We start from the raw sequence: 21,116 nt of genomic DNA, 5'->3' as shown, positions 1-21,116 counted from the left end.
TAAGGTCCCTCCTGACTAAGCTTCTATACAGAGGTTTCAATGGATGCTCTGCATCACATAGTTGAGTGGAAAAATCCATTATCTTAACAGCTGGCACCAGGATGTCTCTGGGGGAAGAAAGCCTTTGATATATTGTCTGTGGGACCTGGACCCTGAGGGTCGGGGTTGGGGGGGTGTTAAGTCTGGCAACCATAGACGGAGCAGCACTGAGGCAGTGCCAATGCAGGGCACTCATCTGTTTTCCTCCTGAGGGGAGAAGAAGGCAAGACCGGGTGGGGCACAGGAGCGATGAGGAGTGACCAGTGAGAGTACCTGGTATCACAGTGGCCTCAGGGCAAGCCATCAACCCGGTTCAGATGCCCCCTTGAGGAGGGCATGGGAATGACACTGTCTTCTCTTGATTTTAAAGGCCTGGGGGACCCCAGTGGATGCCTGGGTTATAATCTTAATAAAAAGACCTCCTAGGCCAGGCCCCGTGGCTCACGCCTATAATCCCAGCACTTTGGGAGGCCGAGGCGAGTGGATCACAAGGTCAAGAGATCGAGACCATCCTGGCCAACATGGTGAAACCCCATCTCTACTAAAAATACAAAAAAAAAAAAAAAATTAGCTGGGCGTGGTAGCACGCACCTGTAATCCCAGCTACTCAGGAGGCTGAGACAGGAGAATTGCTGGAACCCAGGAAGCGGAGGCTGCAGTGAGCCAAAATCGCACCACTGCACTCCAACCTGGGCAACACAGCAAGACTCCGTCTCAAAAATAAATAAAAAAAAAAATAAAAAGACCTACTAAATAAATGGTAGTTCAACAAATATCGAGGGCTTACTCTGAACAAGGCATTATACTGAAATCTTCATAATGGCCGGGCACAGTGGCTCACACCTGTAATCTCAGCACTCTGAAAGGCTGAGGCGGGGAGATCACTTGAGGCCAGGAATTGGAGACCAGCCTGGCCAACATGGTGAAACTCCTTCTCTACTAAAAATACAAAAAATTAGCCAAGTGTGATGTTGTGCACCTGTAATCCCAGCTACTTGGGAGCCTGAGGCACGAGAATCCTTTGAACTGAGGAGGTGGACGTTGCAGTGAGCCAAGATCGTGCCACTGCACTCCAGCCTGGGTGACAGAGCAAGACTCCATCTCAAAAATAAAGTAAAATGAAATAAAATCTTCATAATGAGCCTAGGATATAGGTTTTATAATTACCCCGATTTACCGATGAGAAAAACTGAGGTTCAGAAAGGCTACATAATTTGCCCAAGGTCACAGAACTAGAAGGTAACAGAGCTGGGATTTGGCCCTTAACCACCACTATATACAATACTAGGCAGGCCTCTCAGCCATCCCATAAAGGGAGGAAGAGCAACGTTATTGGAGATGAAGAGCCAGCATTTCTGTGACTCTGATTCACCTATAATCATCAGCTAACAGGTAGGATCTTCTGATTCCTGGTGTGGGGCCCTTTGCATTATATCATTTTGCCTCCTTAAATGTCACCAACATCAAATGGTTCTATAATTTGGTACTAGCTATTCACTGGCAAAATGGCACCTGGCAGCGGAGTGATGGAGAGGAATGGGGCAGCACCAAGGCAGCACCAAAGACATTTCCAAACATCCCAATCTTCCCTACATTGGGAAATATTCACTGGAGTAAACCAAACAATCCCTGGATCAATATAAATCCTTAAATCCATTTCTGTTCTCAGATTAGTACCATGTGTTAACAAACTGTCAGTATACAAAGGCAGAACCCATGCTACATATACCATTTTAACATTTCGTGAAGACTCCTAGGTACTTCTAGTTATGGAAAAAATCCTGTTCTTTGACTCCAAACCCATTATGAGTCTACAGGTTGTGCTCACATCCTCCCTCTAGATGTCTGGGCTCAGACTGAAGCAGATTCATTTGTGTTCCCATAGCTGCACGGTGACTGCCTGGACCCTTTCAAAAGCTTTCCACTTCATTCATTGATTCATGCAACAGAAATCTGTTCAGCACCTACTAAGTGCCAGACGTTGTGTTAAGCACCAGAGGTACAACATTAAGTAAAGTAGGTGCGGACCCTAAACTCCTGGTGCTTATAGTCCTCTAGGAGAGCAATATAATAGAATAATTAGATAAGTATATAAGTACTAACTATAATACATTTACAGTTAACTCATGAACTTCAAGGGTCCAATTACCCACAGATTTTTTTCCGACCAAACATAGATCAAAAATACAGTATTTGTGGGATGTGAAATGAAGGACATGGAAGGCTGACTTTGTATACGTGGGTTCCGCAGGTTCAATTGCAGAACTTGAGTATGTGTGGAATTTGGTATACGAGGGAGTCTGGAACAGTATATGCCCCACATATACCAAGGGAAGGCTGTATATTAGTTTGTTCAGCAACTATTATAAATATTATATATTATATGATATGTAATATTATGTAATATATAATATATTACATTATTCTGTTATAAATATATTGCTCTCCTGGAGGACTGTAAGCTCCATGAGTTTAGGGTCTGCACCTACTTTGCTTAATGGAATAAATACCGCAGAATGAGTAGCTTAAACAGAAATTTATTTCCTCAGTGTGAAGATTCTTTAAAGAACTAAAAGTAGATCTACCATTTGATCCAGCAATCCCACTACTAGTTATCTGTCCAGAGGAAAAGAAGCATTATACAAAAAAAGATACTTGCACACGCATATTTATAGCAGTACAATTTGCAATTGCAAAAATATGGAACCAGCTCAAATGTCCATCAATCAATGAGTGGATAAAGAAAATGTGGTATATATACCATGGAATACTACTCAGCCACAAAAAGGAATGAAATAATGGCATTTGCAGCAACCTGGATGGAAGTGGAGACCATTATTCTAAGGGAAGTAACTCAGGAATGGAAAACCCAACATCATATGTTCTCACTCATAAGTGGGAGCTAAGCTATGAGGACGCAAAGGCATAAGAATGATACAATGGGCCGGGCAAGGTGGCTCACGCCTGTAATCCCAGCACTTTGGAGGCCAGGGCAGGTGGATCACCTGAGGTCAGGAGTTCGAGAACAGCCTGGCCAACATGGTAAAACCCCATCTCTACTAAAAATACAAAATTATCCGGGTGTGGTGGCACATGCACGTACTCTCAGATACTCAAGAGGCTGAGACAGAAGAATCGCTTGAACCCGGGAGGCGGAGGCTGCAGTAAGCCAAGATCGCACCACTGCACTCCAGCCTGGGTGAGACAGAGCAAGACTCTGTCTCAAAAAACAAACAAACAAACAAACAAACAAAAAGAATGATACAACAGACTTTGGGGACTCAGGGAAGAAGGGTGGGGGAAGGGATAAAAGACTACACATCGGGTACAGTGTACACTGCTTGGATGAGGGGTACACCAAAATCTCAGAAATCACCACTAAAGAACTTATTCATGTAACTAAACATGACTTGTTCCCCCAAAAACCTATTGAAATAAAAAATAATTAACATAAAAATTAAAAATCAACGTAGTTTCTAAAAAACAAACAAACAAACATAATGCAAAGCCAAGTTTTGAACCACGTTTGTGCATTTGGGCTTATCCTACTTGCTGCTCTTGACAACCCTGTTAAGCCTGGGTTAGCAGGCTAGATTGTAAGTGGCACATGGTCTAGTTATGTCCCTTGTCCTTTAAAAAAAAAGAAAAGAAAGAAATGTATTTCCTCACAGTCCTGGAGGCTAGAAGTCCAAGATCAGGGTGCCTATGGGACTGGTTTCATTCTGAGGCCTCTCTCCTTGGCTTGTAGATCCCATCTTCTCCGTATGCCTGAGCCTTAATCTCTTCTTAGGACAATGCCAGTCATATTGGAATTAGGGCCCACCCATATGAACTAATCTTACACTACTTACCTTTCTAAAGGCCTTATCTCCAAATATAGTCACATTCTGAGGGATTGGGGGTTAGGACTTCAACATCTGAATTTTTGAGAGACACCATCAGTCCACAACAACATTGTAAGACATAAAAGTTCAGGGATATGTAATAGTAAGAGCAGATAACAAAGACTCTGGGGGGTCACTGAAGGTCTCCCTAAGGATGTCACATTTGGGTTGTGTCCTAGCCTGGGTTCCCCCACAAGCAAACCTAAGACAAAGGCATGTGTGCAGGTTGTTTATTTGGGAAGTGATCCCACAGGGCAAGAGAGAGGTTCAGGAGGGGAGAAACAGAGAATGAGAGAGAGCAAATACAGCTCTAGGCCAGCGCTGTAGGCAACTGGGCTCCATCTTACTCAGGCTCCTAAGGAGGGTTCCGGAAGGTCCATCCCAGAAATGAGACGGGGAAGCATTTATCCATTACTGCTGTCCCCACTGGCTAAGGACAGCCACACTGCTAGTGTTAACCCCTGAGCTTCTACACTAGCATGTGGGTTCCCTCAGAGGTCTCTCACCTGTGTCAGAAAAGCCCCCGGACTGGAAGCAAGAGGTATGTGGAATGGGCTGCAGTGGGGCCCTATCAGGTTGCATCTGTGCAAAGCTGGTCAAAGCCTATGTGGGACTGGTCACCACAGCAGAGGCTGGAGTAAGATGTAGGGGGGAGAGGATGTGAAGTGAGACTCAAGCCGTGTCCATACAAGCTGTGAACTGCAGGATGAGTAGGAGTTAACCAGAGCAAGGTAAGTGGCGGGAAGAGCTTTCCAAGCTGAGGGAGCAGTGTGTGCAAAGGCCCTGAGGCAGGAGGGCACACAGAGCACTCAGACCACTAAACGAAGGCCAGTATGGCTGGAACGGGGGGAGAACAAGTGCTGGGAGATGAGGCTAGGAAGGCAGGCAGGTGGTACATGGTGCAGACCCATATTCAGGATTTCGGGTCGGGCACAGTGGCTCACACCTGTAATCCCAGCATTTCAGGAGGCTGAGGCAAGTGGATCACCTGAGGTCAGGAGTTTGAGTCCAGCCTGGTCAACATGCAGAAACCCCATCTCTACTAAAGATACAAAAATTAGCTGGGCGTGGTGGCAGGTGCCTGTAGTCCCAGCTACTTGAGAGGCTGAGGCAGGAGAATCACTTGAACCCAGGAGGTAGAGGTTGCAGCGAGCTGAGATTATGCCACTACATTCCAACCTGGCAACAGACAGACTCTGTCAGAGAAAAAAAAAGGCGGAGGTGGAGGGGGTCGGGATTTGGGACATTATCCTAAGTGTGATGAGAGCTACTGAAAGTTTTAAGCAGGGGTAGGAAGAGATCTGTAGCAGATTTCTGTTTAGAAAAGTCACTCTACCTATTTGGATGCAGACAGGTTTAGAGTGGGTAGAACGGTTTTTTCGTGATTTCTCTGAAGTGTGGCATTCCCTCCATCTACTTTCAACCAGGAATTAAGGTGTCTAAGACCAGAAACTACTGCCTGTGGCAACCGTAGATGTATCTTGGCTCAAAGTGGTTTCCTGGAAAGGAAACGGTTAAGGGGCAATGTGTGGGGATCCTGGGAAAGAAACATGACTGGTCAAATCCCCTAGTAAATACGCTGAAGACAGATGACAGACCTCTAAAAATAAACCAATGGTGTTTGCTAACAGTAAGCCCTTATCTGTGGAATGCTTTAAGCAGATGTACCTCGTTTATATGAGTGTCTAGGATTGCTTATGGTAAATAAATATGGAGATCTACACATTTACGGAGCATGGATCCCTTTTGTCACATAAGCTATGTAACTATCTGAGTATACGCTGGAGATTTTTCAAAACTAAAATAGCTCTCTTCTGTGTAAGTAATGGAGCCACATACGGTTCTTAGACACTTCATGTGTAAATCTGGGCAGAGTAAGTTCTGATGAGAGGAAAAAAGGCTTGGTGAGATGTGTAGTGGTCCCAGACCTCTGTCTGTCTCATTTGTGCTTCCTAATTACTTATATCCTTGAAATTATTAGTAAATCTTAATACTGGGCAAGATCTCTGATTCATGAGAGTCTGATGCGATAATCCGAGGCTCTGTGATGTCTCGGTAGGACACTATATTCACTCTCATCTCCAGGTTCATTCCATGCACATTTTCCCTGCCTTTGGGGCCACTGCTCTCATGGAGCTGATGTTTTTTGTTGTTTTTGGTTTTTGATTTTTTGAGAGGGAGTCTCACTCTGACACCCAGGCTGGAGTGCAGTGGCGCGCTCTCAACTCACTACAACCTCCGCCTCCCGGGTTCAAGCCATTCTCCTGCCTCAGTCTCCTGAGTAGCTGGGACTACAGGCGCCCGCCACCACACCCAGCTAATTTTTTGTATTTTTAGTAGAGATGGGGTTTCACCATGTTGGCCAGGCTGGTCTCAATCTCCTGACCTCGTGATCCACCCATCTCGGCCTCCCAAAGTGCTGGGATTACAGGCGTGAGCCACTGTACCTAGCCTGATGTTTTTAGGTTCCAACTACATCTATACAGCCTCCAAAATGTCTTTGTCCTTCACTGTGTCCCAACGGGTAGCTTACACCCTAGCAGGAGTTCAGCATTTCTTCCAATAAGGACCTCTTTAACGAACTCTCCTGAGCCACGCCCCCTTAACAAGGCCTCCAGGTTTCAAGGAATTTTGTCCACAGAACAAGTTACATTTATCAAGAAATAATTGAAAGCTGGACACGGTAGTGCATGCCTGTAATCCCAGTTACTTGGAAGGCTGAGGCAGGAGAATCGCTAGAGCTCAGGAGTTCAAGACCAGCCTGGGCACTTACAGTGAGACCCCATCTCAATAAATACATAAATAAAGAGTTGAAGTAGTTTTTCCAGCTTTTATCAAAGGCATTCATAACTATTACTCAAGAGCTCTGACCAGCGTGAAGACTACCTACCAAGTGAACTTGACAGTCTCAAACAAAAGCAGAGAAAAATGGTCCCTTAACATAGATAAACGTTCAACAGTGGCAGGGAGATTCTTTTGGAAATTCTGGGTACACTTCTTAAAGGGACCCTGGGTTGGAAACCACTGCTATGTATCTGTTTCTTTATACTCAGGCACTTCGTCCCTCATCTACCATTTCTCTGATCGTGAACAAACCTCTTCAGTTTCCCCCATAGCTGGTTTGTTACCACCTTGGTACTTCACCACCCATGTGATCTCAACATCATCAGCAAGCCTGAAGCTCATTCATCGAAGTCACTTTCTTTTTTTTTTTTTTTTTTTTTTTTGAGACAGAGTCTCACTCTGTCGCCCAGGTTGAAGTGCAGAGGCGCAATCTTGGCTCACTGTGTCCTCTGTCTCCTGGGTTCAAGTGATTCTCCTGCCTCCACCTCCCTAGTAGCTGGGACTACAGGCATGCGCCACCACACCCAGCTAATTCTTCTGTGTTTTTAACACAGATGGGGTTTCATCATGTTGCCCGGGCTTGTCTCAAACTCCTGACTTCAAATGATCCACTCACCTCACCTCCCAAAGTGCTGGATTACTGGTATGAGCCACCGCGCCCGGCCTCCTTTTGTTTTAATAGACTGTGTCTCACAGTGTGGCCCAGGCTGCTCTCAAACTCCTGGGCTCAAGCCATCCGCCTGCCGTGGCCTTCCAAAGTGCTGGGATTACAGGCATGAGCCACCATGCCAAGCCTGAATGCTGACTTTCAAATTATGTGTAAAAAAGTTAAATAATCATCTCTGGAGTAAGCCACTGGGTGTGACTCTGAATTCACCCAGAGGCCCTTTCTCTCCATCTGGAGGTCCTCCTAATTGCACTGGGGCCCCACAACCTCTGCCTGGCCTGGCTCAGCCCCCCACCTTGATAGCAGGTGTTCTCCAAAGGGGCAAAGGGGTCTGTGGCATGCAAGGGGAAAAACACAAATCTTCTGTTTGAATTATTTTCTCTAAATGGAGAAAAATAATTTTATTAAATATTTAGTGTTCATTGATAAGTAGTACATATATACTTTATTCATAAATTGACATATGTTGGAGTAGAGTTCAAAACTACTTTTATAAAGAGCAGTGGATAATCCAAAAAATGTAGATGCTATTGCTGAAAATCTTCTCCCTATCCCCTACTCTCCTCTCCTCCCAGTCCTAGTGCCCTGGGTGTTTTTCTAGCCTCCATGTCTGTCAAGTCTCCACTCTGCTGCTATTTGCTGTCAGTCTCTGGCTTGCTCTCCTGCCTTGATATTTCAAAGACTCCAGTATACTCACTGGCCATCAATTGGGCCAGGACCCTGTTCCCCAAGCCAGCCCAGAGGCTTCCACAGCCAGAACTGGTTCCTGGGCCCACAGCCAAGACCAAAGCCCCAGGTCTCTACTTACATGAGTAATTGTGAGTTAAGACACACCAACACTACCAAAAAAATTTAAAATTCTCTGGGCATAGTGGTGTGTGCCTGTGGTCCCAGTTACTCGGGAGGCTGAGGCAGGAGGATTGCTTTGACCCAGGAGGTGAAGGCTGCAGTGAGCTATGATTGTACCACTGCACTTCAGCCTGGGCAACAGAATCAGACTCTATCTGAAAAACAAAAAACAAACAAACAAAAAAAGATACACTAACAATGTAAAAAAAGTCCCATGAAATATTATATAATATAGTCCAACCTAGAAATAATCTAAATATCTACCAGTAGGGGTTTCGCAAAAAAAAAAAAATAAAATAAAACATGGTATATCTACAAGATGATCTATCAGCAGCCAATTACAACCTTCTAATAACATTAGGAAATTCTCAAGCTATAAGATGAAATGCAAAAGCGGACCTATATACAAATCTACGGTATAATCTCAGCTATGAATACATCAATATGCACAGAAAAAAAAAAAGCCTGGAAGGAAACATACCAAAATGTTGTCAGAAGCTTTCTTTGCCTCCTTCAATGGTTCAGCAGTTCTCCAGTGAGGCTCCTTATGTGTGTGACACTGAGCTAGGCCCTGCTTTACGGAATCACAGCTGATTTTGGTTTTCTACTTTATATGTTTCTGGCTTTTTGTAGTTTTCTGCAAAGAACAAGTTTTACTTTTACATTTACACAATAAAACAGAACCAAACAGTGGTTTTCTTATGAGAGCTTGTACTGTAAACCCAAAGACTGTTTTGAAATCTGAATTGTATGTATTGATTCCTGCTTGCTTACATTTTTTAACTCCTTGTAAGGATCTCTAGGGGATAATCAGGTATGGTTTCTTCTAGAGAAATGATGATGCTTCTCCTAGGTAGTTAATTTCTCTAGTAACTCAGGGGTCTTACCTCATCATTAGTTACCCTCCCCCTCCCCCCCCTTAGTTCCAGGGAGGTGACATGAATGACAGAGCCTAGGCTACCCAGCAAGGAGGCTGTGACAACAGCAGCCACCTCCATCTCCACTGGAAGAGTAAAAAGAGATTATGCAGGCCGGGCGCAGTGGCTCATGCCTGTAATCCCAGCACTTTGGGAGGACGAGATGGGCGGATCACGAGGTCAGGAGATCGAGACCATCCCGGCTAACACAGTGAAACCCCGTCTCTACTAAAAATATAAAAAAATTAGCCGGGCGTGGTGGCCAGCGCCTGTAGTCCCAGCTACTCGGGAGGCTGAGGCAGGAGAATGGCGTGAACCCGGGAAGCGGAGCTTGCAGTGAGCTGAGATCAAGCCACTGCACTCCAGCCTGGGTGACAGAGTGAGACTCCGTCTCAAAAAAAAAAAAGAGAAAGATTATGCTTCTACATGAAGGAGTGAAGTTAGACCTAAGGCGGAACTTTCCTATCAGCATGGTTGTTAAACCTTGAAGTGGGGCAAAGTGGATGCAGAAGTGGGCTGGGTAAGGGCAAGCCCACTCTGAGGTAGGGGTTGGTGAATTGCCTCTGAGGCTCCCTCCAGCTCTAAGAGCCCAGCATGCTTCATGGAGTCTTGGGTGAGGTCAGGTTGTCCCTAGAGATTATTGCCACTGAGATCCAAAGCACCCCTCAGCCCTCCCCACTGCCAAACAGAAGTATTCAGACACAAGCCCAAGGCCAGATGGCTGGGCTGCCCCTGCATGTACACTCATTCAGAAGGTAGGGTGATGGGTAGAGTCAGGACCACACGGCCTCCATGTGACTCAGGATCATAAGGAAAGGGTCTCCAAAGGACCAGCCCTGTGTGTGATGACACGCCAAGACCAGAAGCCCTCACCGCTTGGGTCATTAGGTCCTGTAACTCCGCAGACCCCAGTGAGGACCACACTTCTCCCTCATCCCACTCCAAGTCCAGCTCACCCATCCCTCTCACACCCTTCTTCCTCCAGGCCTCAGCCTCAGGAGCACAGCCCCTCCTGCACTGTTATCTTTCCCTGCTCCTTCCTCCTTCTGCTGAATGTGGTGCTGAAGAGGCTGTTCCGAGGCTGCAGAGGAAGCCCCCACCCACAGTTGCTCTCAGAAGGTTGTGGGGGTAGGGAGGGATTGACACAGGGTAGGAGACGCCAGGGAAATAAAAGGGAAGGATGAGGCACACGGCACCCAGGGTGCTGAGGCCAAGTAGCGCTGGACAGGGGTGATGCTCACAGGATGAAGGGGTGATGGAGGAGCTGTGAAACCACAGCTAGAAAGGAAAGTGTAACAAAGGAACCACTGCCGCTCCGCAATGATGCCACCTCTCCCTGCCGACAGCCTGACATGTGGCCTGCAGTTAAAAACCTGCCTCCAGGCCGGGTGCGGTGGCTCATGCCTGTAATATCAGCACTTTGGGAGGCCGAGGCAGGCGGATCACAAAATCAGGAGTTTGAGACCAGCCTGGCCAATATGGTGAAACCCTGTCTCACTAAAAATTTAAAAAAAAAAAAAAATTTACCAGGCATGTTGGCGTGTGCCTGTAGTCCCACGCCTACAGGAGAGTCTCCCTCGGGAGACTGAGGCAGAAGAATCACTTGAACCCAGGAGGCGCAGGTTGCAGTGAGCCGAGATTGCACCACTGCACTCCAGTCTGATGACAGAGCAAGACTCCGTCTCAAAAAAAAACAAAAGAAACCAAAACAAAAAAACCTGCCTCCAGACCTAGCTCTTGATCTCCATGGGGTGGCGTGGCTTTCTCCAATGTCCCAGGAGAGCAGAATTCTAGGAAAGAGGAATGGCAGATGGGGGCTGAAGCCATGGTAAGTGCTGAGACTCCCAGTGTACACACATGCATGCACACACACACACAAGTGATACACACACATACTCATCATACATGCATGCACCAATACCTTACCTGTGCGCACCCACCATATATGTAGACAAACATGTGCCTACACAACCCCAAATGTGTACATACACCACATGCGCAGCCACCAGCCATTAGAGTAATCAATGCCCAGTGCCTGCTTGGCAGCCCATTTGGACACCTGTGTTTTCACAATTAAATATGTAATGGCAGTAGAGAGCAATCACACCCATGGTGAGCGGGCATGACAGCCGTCCATGCTAAGGTTGGGCTCCGTTCTCCTTGGTAACAGCCACTCAGGTGGAATGAGGAGTGGGCGGCACTCCAGTCCCTCCGGAGGGAAGGAACACGCTGCAGCTGGCCTGGCAGTCTGCTCTTCAGTCTCCGCCACCCCTAGGGGCAGCCCTGGCCCCAGCACACCTGCCTCTGGCCCCCCCAACATCCTGCTCACCCCTCTTTCCCTCAGTGTCTCTGAGCAACAGCACCCTGATCCCCAACCGTCCAACCAACACAGAATGTCGAGGAAGTCCTTCCCTTTCTGGGCTGGATTTCCTTCAGGACTGGTCGGTTTATTTCAGGACTGCCAGGCAGGACTCTGCTCCCCTCTCCAGAAGCTCTGGCCCCCACAGGCAGGTAAGTAGCCTCTCAGAGAGCAATGGTCTGACCCATTTGGCACCGAGGCAGCATATAGAAAGCAGATATGAACCACATCAGGAAAAGACACCACTTCTTTCAGCTGTGCTGACCTGGTCTTTCCACCCTCTGGGGCCTGAAGGAACTGGCTAGAGGCATCTGGCTGTAAGACGGGTGCTATTCTTCCACCCCCAGCCTACCCCCTCTCTTGGCTACAGAAAGTCCTGCACAGAACAGCTACCTCATCCTCAGTTCACCGTCCAAGGTGAGGAGCTTCCAGAACCTGGACTCACAAATGTCAGCCCCAGAACTCACATACCTCAGCCCCCTGCCCCTGTGCCCATCCCAGCAATCCCAAAGCACCTTCTGCCATGCCAGCTGCCTGAGCCTAAGCACTCAGCCACCCAAAAAGTGGGGTAGGAGCTGAGACCTTCATGGAGATCGGAGAGCATCGGGCCACTGATTCCGAGAGCCCGCTTCACATGCAGGCCACCGTGTGGTATTCACAGGCATGATAAATCCTTTGCAGCGGAAGGGAAAAGTCACTTTGAATTGCACCCACCCTTCTGGCTTCTCAAGAAACAGCACGAGTCAATTCTTGTTCTTTCATTTGGAACTGGCAACTGAGGTCGTCTTGTCAGACTCTGGGGTCCCAGAGCAGGAGTTGGTATACAAGGCCTAAGTTGTCCTAAATCTAAACTCTGAGTATGTGAGGGTGACCTCTCAGACCCTCTCCTGCACCACAGCTTACCTGCTTACAAGAAAGATAGGATCCCAAGGAGAACTCTGACCAGAGGGCCCCAGAGAGAAACTGAGTCAGAGAGTCCCAGTTTTGACCCCCTAAGCACCTCTGCTCCTTTCTACCCTCTCCACCAAAATTAGCCAAAATAAAACTCTTCAAAGGTCAGAAACCAACCCAGGTTAAATAAGACAAAGAGACCAAACAACCAATGCAATAATGAATGGCTATAAGAGACATTTGGGGGACAATAGAGAAAAATTTAATATGGGTTAGATATTAGAAGATATTTTTTCAGTTGCAATAATATTCTTGTGATTATGTATGAAAATGTGGGGATTTTTGGAGATGTATGTTGACATAGGAGTGAACATCTTGATATAATTTATTTTAAAATGTTTCTGTGGGCCAAGTGTGGTGGTTCATGCCTGTAATCCCAGCACTTTGAGAGGCCAAGGTGGGAGGATCACTTGACCCCAGGAGTTCGAGACTAGCCTGGGCAACACAGTAAGATCTCATCTCTATTAAAGGGGGGTGGGAAAAAAAAGGTTCTACAAAAAAGATAATAGTCAGATGCTGTGGCTCACACCTGTAATTCCAGCACTTTGGGAGGCTTGAGGCAGGCTGATCGCTTGAGCCCAGGAGTTTGAAACCAAACTGGGCAACATGGTGAAAACCTGTCTCTACAAAAAGCACAAAAATTAGCCACATGTGGGGGCACACACCTGTAACCCCAGCTACTCAGAAGGCTGAGGTGGGAGGATCACTTGAGCCCAGGGTGGGACAGAGGTTGCAGAGGGCCGAGACTGTGCCATTGCACTCCGGCCTGGATGACAGACCAAGACTCTGTGTCAAAAAAAAAAAAAAGAAGAAGAAAAAGAAAAAAAGAAGAAGCAGTTATAAACAATGTTTCCAGGCCTCCTGATACCAGTAGCACACCTAGATTTTAGCTGCTGAGTGACCTGTGGTAGAAAAGGCACGTGTGCTGAAATCAGGAAGCCTGGGTTCAAGGCCAGTCCAGCCCCGCCTGCCTGCCTGAACCTACTCTCTCTGAGCCTCAGGTTTCATATCTGTAAAGAGGGAATAATAAACCATCCTCACCAAGTCACGAGAACTCAATAAACTTGCACATGCAGAAGCATACAGCACCCAGGTGCCTCCATCAACATTCATTCTTGTCCTTTTCTGCATTTCCCTACTTGGGAAGACCACTAGTCTAGCGAGAGACAATGAGACTCAAAAATTAAGGAAGGATTTCTACTTCCAGGAGATAAAGTAAGCGTATTTTTCCCTATTCCTTTTGCTAAGCACAACTAAAACCCCTAGACATTACATGTAAAACAAACATAAGAAGACTGTGAAAGGTAGAGGGAAGAAGGCAAAGCAACTAGGAACCTTAAGGTCCAAGGGACAACATGGTGGTGTGTTCCTTGGGTTGATTTTTTTTTTTTTTTTTTTTTTTTTTTTTGCTTCATATGTCCCTGATTTGGAGCTGAAGACACTAGGAACCCAGAAATGTCCATAGGAGCATACACGAAAAGCACCAACAAAATCCTGCTCTCTGTTGCCAGAGGACTAGGAAAGGGGTAGCTTAGCAAGACAAGAAACATTTATTTAATAACCACTCAGTCAGACACAGTGGCTCATGCCTGGAGTTCCAGCTCTTTGCAGGAGCATCACTTGAGGCTAGAAGTTTGAGATCAGCCTAGGCAATATAGCAAGATCCTGTCTCTGTAAAAAATTTAAAAACTTAGCCGGGCATGGTAGCACATGCCTGTAGTCCAAGATACTTGGAAGGTTGAGATGGGAGGATCACACAAGCTCAGGAACTTGAGGTTACAATGAGCTATAATTGCACCACTGCCATTCAGCCTGGGAGACAGAACAAGATCCTGTCTGTGGGGTAGTGGGGATAACAGCTACTCAGCTCCAACCAAACACCAACTGTGGGCCCACAAGCAAAGGCCAAGAGGGAAGCCCAGACTTCTGTCTTCTCAAGATTGTACAAGGCACCTCAACACACTCACTGGTGGTATCAGAGAAGACCAAGAAAGGAGCTGAAACTTTCACTTTCTCCAGCTAGTAACAAACTGCCCCCTGCAGTGTCAGTGGAGACCAGGTGGTGAAGTGGAACTCCTACCCGTGCTCAGTTGGCACAAGTAGGGACCCTCACTCTTTGGTGTCAACAGAGGACAAGTGGGGAATCTAGATTTCTATACCTACCTGCCAGTAACAAGGCAGCCCCACCTCCTTCCCCTGCCAGAGTTGTCAGACATAGTCAGTTGACCCAGAGGTTTAATTAAGATACAGAGTCTCATATTATAACATGAAAATGTCCAGGTTTCAATACAAAATCACTCACCATACCAAAAGCCAGGAGAATATCAAATTGGGTGAAAAAGAACAATCAATAAATATCAACTCCAAAATGTCAGAGATGTTAAAAATTATCTGACAAAGATTTCAAAGCAACCATTACGAAAATGTTTCTTCGAGCATTTATGAACATGCTTGAAACAAACGAACAAAACAAAAAACGTCAGCAAAGAAATAGAAGGCATAAAGGACAAAATGGAGAAATATAACTGAAATAAAAAGCTCAGTGGATGGACTCAGTAGCTGAATAGAGGGGCAGAGAAAAGCAGCAGTGAACTGGAGAACAAAACAACAGAAATTACCCATTCTGAATAACAGAGAGAAAATAGACTTGAAAAACATGCAGCTTCAGGGTCTTATGGGACTATAACAAAATATATAACATCTGTGTCATCAGAAGGAGAGGAGCAAGAGGAAAAAGCAGAAGAAAAAGAAAGCAGGGCTAAAAGAGTACTTAAAGAAATAATGGGAGAAAACTCCATCAATTTGGCAAGAGACACTCACCTACAGATTCAGAAGCAAACCCCAAACAAGATAAACTCAAGGAAATCCATTCTAAGATGCATGACTATTACACTTCTGAAAATTAAAGATGAAGAAAAAAAATTAAAAGCAGCCAGAAATTATTTTTTAAAAAGAACTAAACAGATATTCTGGAGTTCAATAAGTACAATAACCAGAATAAAAAACTCACTAGAGGCCAGGCATGGTGGCTCACACCTGTAATCCCAGCACTTTGGGAGGCCAAGTTGGGTGGATCACGAGGTCAGGAGTTTGAGACAAGCCTGGGCAACATAGTGAAACCCCATCTCTACTAAAAGTACCAAAAAATAAAAAAATTAGCCAGGCATGGTGGTGCACGCCTGTAGTCCCAGCTACTCAGGAGACTGAGGCTGGAACTTGAACCCAGGAAGTGGAGGTTGCAATGAGCTGAGATCACGCCACTGCACTCCAGCCTGGGCAACAGAATGAGACTTAAAAATTTAAAACTTTAAAAACTCACTAGAGGAGCTCAGCAGCAGCTTTGAGCAGCCAGAATAAAGAATCCGTAAACCTGAAGATAGCTCAAGTGAAATTATCTAGTCAGAATGGAAAAGAATGAAGAAAAATGACAGAGCCTCAGAAAGCCATAATACACCATGAAGCATGTCAATACACACATAATGGGAGTCCCAAAAGGAGAGTAGAAGAAAGGCAGAAAAAAATATAGAGAGAAATAATAGCTGAAAACTTCCCAAATTTAATGCAAAACATTAATTTACACATCCAAGAAGCTCAACAAATTCCAAGTAGGATAATTGCAAAGAGATCCTCACCTAGACACATCACAATTAAACTGTTAAAAGACAAAGACCAACAGAGACTCTTGAAAGCAGCAAAAGAGAAGCAATTCATCGTGTACAACGAAACTCAATGAGATTATCAGCTGTTTTCTCATCAAAACCATGGAAGCCAGAAGGCGGTAAGATGTATGTCTTCAAAATGCTGAAAGTAGAAGATAGTCAACCTAGAATTCTATAACCAGCAAAACTATTATACAAAAATGAATAAACTAAGACATTCTGGATAAACAAAAACTGAGAGAACTCATTACTAGCAAACCTCCCCTACAAGAACTACTAAAGGAAGTCTGTCAGGCTGAAATAAAAGAACACTAAACAAGTAACTTGAATTCACGTAAAAAATAAAGAACATCACAAAATGTAACTACCTAGGTAATTATAAAAGACTGTATAAACCTATTTTTGTTGTAACTTTTTTTTTTTAACCTATATGATCTAAAAGACAATGCCAAAAGCAATAATTACAAATACCTGTTGATGGGCACACAATGTATGATGTAATTCGTATGACAATTAATGGCATAAAGAAGAAGGAGAGGCCAGGAATGGTGGCTCACGCCTGTAGTCCCAGCACTTTGGGAAGCCAAGGCGGGTGGATCATCTGAGATCAGGAGTTCAAGACCAGCCTGGGCAACATGGTGAAACCCCGTCTCTACTAAAAAATACAAAAATTAGCCAGGTGTGGTAGCACACGCCTGTAGTCCCAGCTACTGGGGAGGCTGAGGCAGGAGAATTGCTTAAACCTAGGAGGTAAAGGTTGCAGTGAGCTGAGATCACAGCATTGCCCTCCAGCCTGGGCAACCGAGTGAGACTCTGTCTCAAAAAAAGAAAAAGAAGAAGAAGGAGAGACTGGAACTACATAGGAACAAAGTTTTTGTATACTATTGAAGTTAAGCTGTATTAAATCTACATAGAGGAAATATTTAAGACAATTATATTATACATGGGGAAGTCTAAAGGGACATAAAGAGAGATAAAGTTTCTATACTTCATTCAAATTGGTAAAAGGACAACACCAGAAAACTGTGATAAGTTTTGTGTATATAATGAAATACCTAGAGCAACCATTTAAAAGGCTATGCAAAGATATACTCAAAAACACTATAGATGAATCAAGATGGAATTTTAAAATATTAAATAATCCCCGAGAAGATAGGAAAAAGAGGGAAAAGAAAAACAGAAAGAACAAAACAGAAAACAAAAATAAAATGACAAATGAAAAATGTATCAATAATTACATCAAATGTAAATGGTGTAAATACACCAATTAAAAGAGAAATTGAAAAACAAAATCAGAGTTGAGGGACAGGAGAGGATGAGATGGGCAAAGTGAATTTAAAAACATGTCCCAGCCAGAAGTGGTGAACTCATGCCTATAATCCCAGCACTTTGGGAGGCTGAGGTGGGCGGATCACCTGAGGTCACGAGTTCGAGACCAGCCTGGTCAACATGGTGAAACCCCATCTCTACTAAAAATACAAAATTTAGCCAGGTGTGGTGGTGGGCACCTGTAATCCCATCTACTTTGGAGTCTGAGGCAGGAGAATCACTTGAACCTGGGAGGTGGAGGTTGCAGTGAACCAAGATCATGCCATTGCACTCCAGCCTGGGTGACAAGAGCAAAACTCCATCTCAAAAAAGTAAAACATAAAAAATAAATAAAAACATGTCCCAGCTAGAGTGGCTAAAAAACAAAACAAAACAATGACTAAATGCTGACAAGGACATAAAGAAACTATATCACTCACGTATTGCTGCTCGGAATGTAAAAGGCTACAGCTAGTCTGGAAAATAGTTTGGCAGTGTCTTTAAAAACTAAATATGCAAGCACCATATGAGCAATTATACTCCTCAGCATTCATCCCAGAGAAACGAAGACGTGTGTTCACACAAAAACCTATACAAGAATGTTGTTGATAGTAGCTTTATTTGTAACAGCCAAAAACTAGAAATAACTTGGATGCCCTTCAAAGAGTGAATAGTTAAACAAACTATGATACAATCATACCATAAAATACTATACAAATTCAACAACCTGGATAAATCTCCAGAGAATTACGCTAAGTGAAAAATGCCATTCATAAAGGTTATATACTATAGGACTCCATTTATATAACATTCTTGAAATGAGAATATAATAGAAATGGAAATCAGATTAGTGGTTGCCTGGGGTTTAGGAAGGGGTAAGGGTTGGAGGGAAGTGAGTGAAGCTATAAAAGAACAACAGGAGAGATCCTTGTGGTGACAGAAATGCTTTTTTTTTTTTTTCATTGCTGTCACTCAGGCTGGAATGCAGTGGCGCGAATATAATTGCAGCCTCCATCTCCTGGGCTCAAGTGATCCTCCCACCTCAGCCTTCCAAGTAGCTAGGATTACAGATGTGTACCACCACACCTGGCTAATTTTTTACTTTTAATTTTTAGTAGAGATGAGGTCTCTCTGTGTTGCCCAGGCTGGTCTCAAACTTCTGAGTTCAAGCAATCCTTCATCCTCAGCCTCCCAAAGTGGTGGGGTTGCAGGTGTGAGCTACTGTACCAGGCCTGGAAATGTTCTATATTTTGACTACATTTATGTCAATATCCTGGTTATGAAATAGGAACTTAATTCAAACAAATGTAAAGAATCGCTCACTCTCAGGGTGTCCAGTGGCAGGGTCAGCATCTGAGAGTGAGTGCTTCCTTAAGTATTGACCCTAAGTGCCCTGCCTGTCTCACTCTAGTCCCAGCCTTGCCTGGGAATGACAGCTTCTTAGACCCACTTATCAGGATTCTAGAACCAGAGGAACAAAGTTTGATCGCGAAGGGGAGCAGGAGCGGGAATCATCTCGATGCTCTACCACCACCCACCTCCCAACCACCCCAGGCCAAGTATCATGCAATGTGAAAGCTCAGTTGTGTGGAGGATTCTGGGTAAGGAAGCATGGGTGGAATGATCCCCTGCACGCAAAGGAAAACTGACTGCATTCCACAGAGACAGGATTTTAAAAGGGAGAGGGACTTTCAAGATCATCTGGGGAAACTGAGGCCCAGGAAGAGAGGCTACCCTCCCAAGGCTAGATTCCTGCCTGGAATTCTTCCCGCAGTATGTCCTCCTCTCAGGAGCAGCAAGCACGTTAGAATGAAACACAAGCATGGCAACATCTCTGCTTTCTAGGTAATTCCCAGCAATGAATATCTCCAGGGCCACTGGTTCCAGGAAGAGCTGGACTCGAGTCCCCAGGACAAGGGGAAGAAGCAAGTCACAGATGGCAAGAAAAAACCAGCAGTCAAGGATGAATTCAGAGTACAGTGTCAACCCTGCCACACATTCCTACTTCTAGCCTGCTCTGAACTAGCCGCCCTCCTAGGCGACCAGCTGCCTATACTCCAGAGGTAAGAAGAGAGGGACTTTGTCCCTCCCAACGGCCACTCCAAGGTGCACTTCACCAGAAACCTCCAGGCACCTCCTCTCCCACTGCCATCTCCATTCCCCTGGAGGTATCACATACATATTAACTTGTTTTCTTTGCATTTTTTTCCTGTAAGACAAGCCTCTGCCATTGACTGTAAGAAAGAAAATCATCCAATGTGAGCTGCACTCAAGGAAGCCGAGGGTCTCCCAGCCAGTCAGCATTCCCTCCCCAGGAGGGACGCCCCCAGGCAGAAGTGGGAAGCCAGCCCAGGCACACGGCTCAGTGCCTCATTCTGATTGGTCAGAGCTATGATGTGCTAATTGTCAAATATTTTGACTATGGCACTGAGTAAGACACTCTCCTGACCCACATGGTACACGAGGAAGTCTCTTGAAAGTGGTAGCCCTCACCCTCCCCTGGGTGTTTTCAAAATGCTAGGCTAAGGCTCATTTCATCTTCCCTTCTCTACATAACTACCCTGTCAGAGAAGTCACAGAAAAATACACTGACTCATTACCCTAAGGACCCAAATCACTCAGACAGACCACAGCACAGACCTAATGAAACAAAATAAAAAATCTCAAGACTCAAAGAGACCACCAGAATTTCTCTCAAAAGCATTTAGCTGAGCAGAGTTTACTGAAATGGCCTGTTTATCGAGGCAGGGCGGGACTGTGGGAATCCACGAGTGATGTGAAAACACTCAGGACTTTGCAGTGGTGGGAAGACATCACCACGCCGAGTCCTGAAGGGCAAAGAGAAGAGAGAAGCAGAAGGCTCGCAGGAGCCCGGCGAGAACCGGAGCTGAGAGCCAGGGGGACTGTGAGGACACAGCCACTGCCAGGGCCCAGGCAGGGGGAGACACCTCAACCTCCCTCTCCTCCCGCCCACCAGTCTCCTGCAGGGTCTCCCATTGGCCAAACCCAACCCAAAGACAGAAAGCAAGTGAGCCCACACAAGAGCGAGCCGCTCCAGGGGGGCAGGGCAAGGAAGGGCAACAAAGGAACCGGTGTCGGGGAGCAAGTGGCAATCACAGCAACCCAAAGCGATGGAGGACCCCTGTCACACACAGTCACTTACACACCACAGCTGAACCCCAGGCCTGGCACACATAGGTGGGACTCGGCACCCACCTATCATCTCTCCACCCTCTGGACTGTATTTCCCATCCCCATCAGCACAAGCTGGGTGGATCGTAGGTGGACTGGCTGCAAAAGGGGAGCTAGGGTGCCCTCCCTGGCCCTGTCCTAAGCCTCTAAGAAAGAGACAAGATAGGCCGGGCGCGGTGGCTCAAGCCTGTAATCCCAGCACTTTGGGAGGCCGAGACGGGCGGATCACGAGGTCAGGAGATCGAGACCATCCTGGTTAACACGGTGAAACCCCGTCTCTACTAAAAAATACAAAAAAACTGGCCGGGCGAGGTGAGGAGCGCCTGTAGTCCCAGCTACTCCAGAGGCTGAGGCAGGAGAATGGCGTGAACCTGGGAGGCGGAGCTTGCAGTGAGCTGAGATCCTGCCACTGCACTCCAGCCTGGGCGACAGAGCAAGACTCCGTCT

General features: G+C 45.8%; 1 protein-coding gene across 4 annotated transcripts in view; it reads right to left on the bottom strand.

Moving 5' to 3' along the window:
- The window catches only part of LOC105488312 (multiple EGF like domains 11), a 388,835-nt gene that overhangs the window by 323,769 nt on the left and 43,950 nt on the right, over window positions 1-21,116 (bottom strand). Inside the window, exon 1 of one of the 4 annotated variants that reach the window (XM_071101177.1) lies at window positions 8,765-9,482. The exons of the other annotated variants lie outside the window; for them this stretch is intronic. The gene's annotated coding sequence lies outside the window, so the exon portion shown is untranslated. Of the gene's footprint in view, window positions 1-8,764; window positions 9,483-21,116 lie in introns of those variants that run through there. 4 annotated transcript variants of the gene reach the window in all.

Source organism: Macaca nemestrina, chromosome 7, assembly GCF_043159975.1.
Source record: "Macaca nemestrina isolate mMacNem1 chromosome 7, mMacNem.hap1, whole genome shotgun sequence".
Taxonomy (NCBI): Eukaryota; Metazoa; Chordata; class Mammalia; order Primates; family Cercopithecidae; genus Macaca; species Macaca nemestrina.
This window is presented reverse-complemented; position numbering and strand designations above follow the sequence as displayed.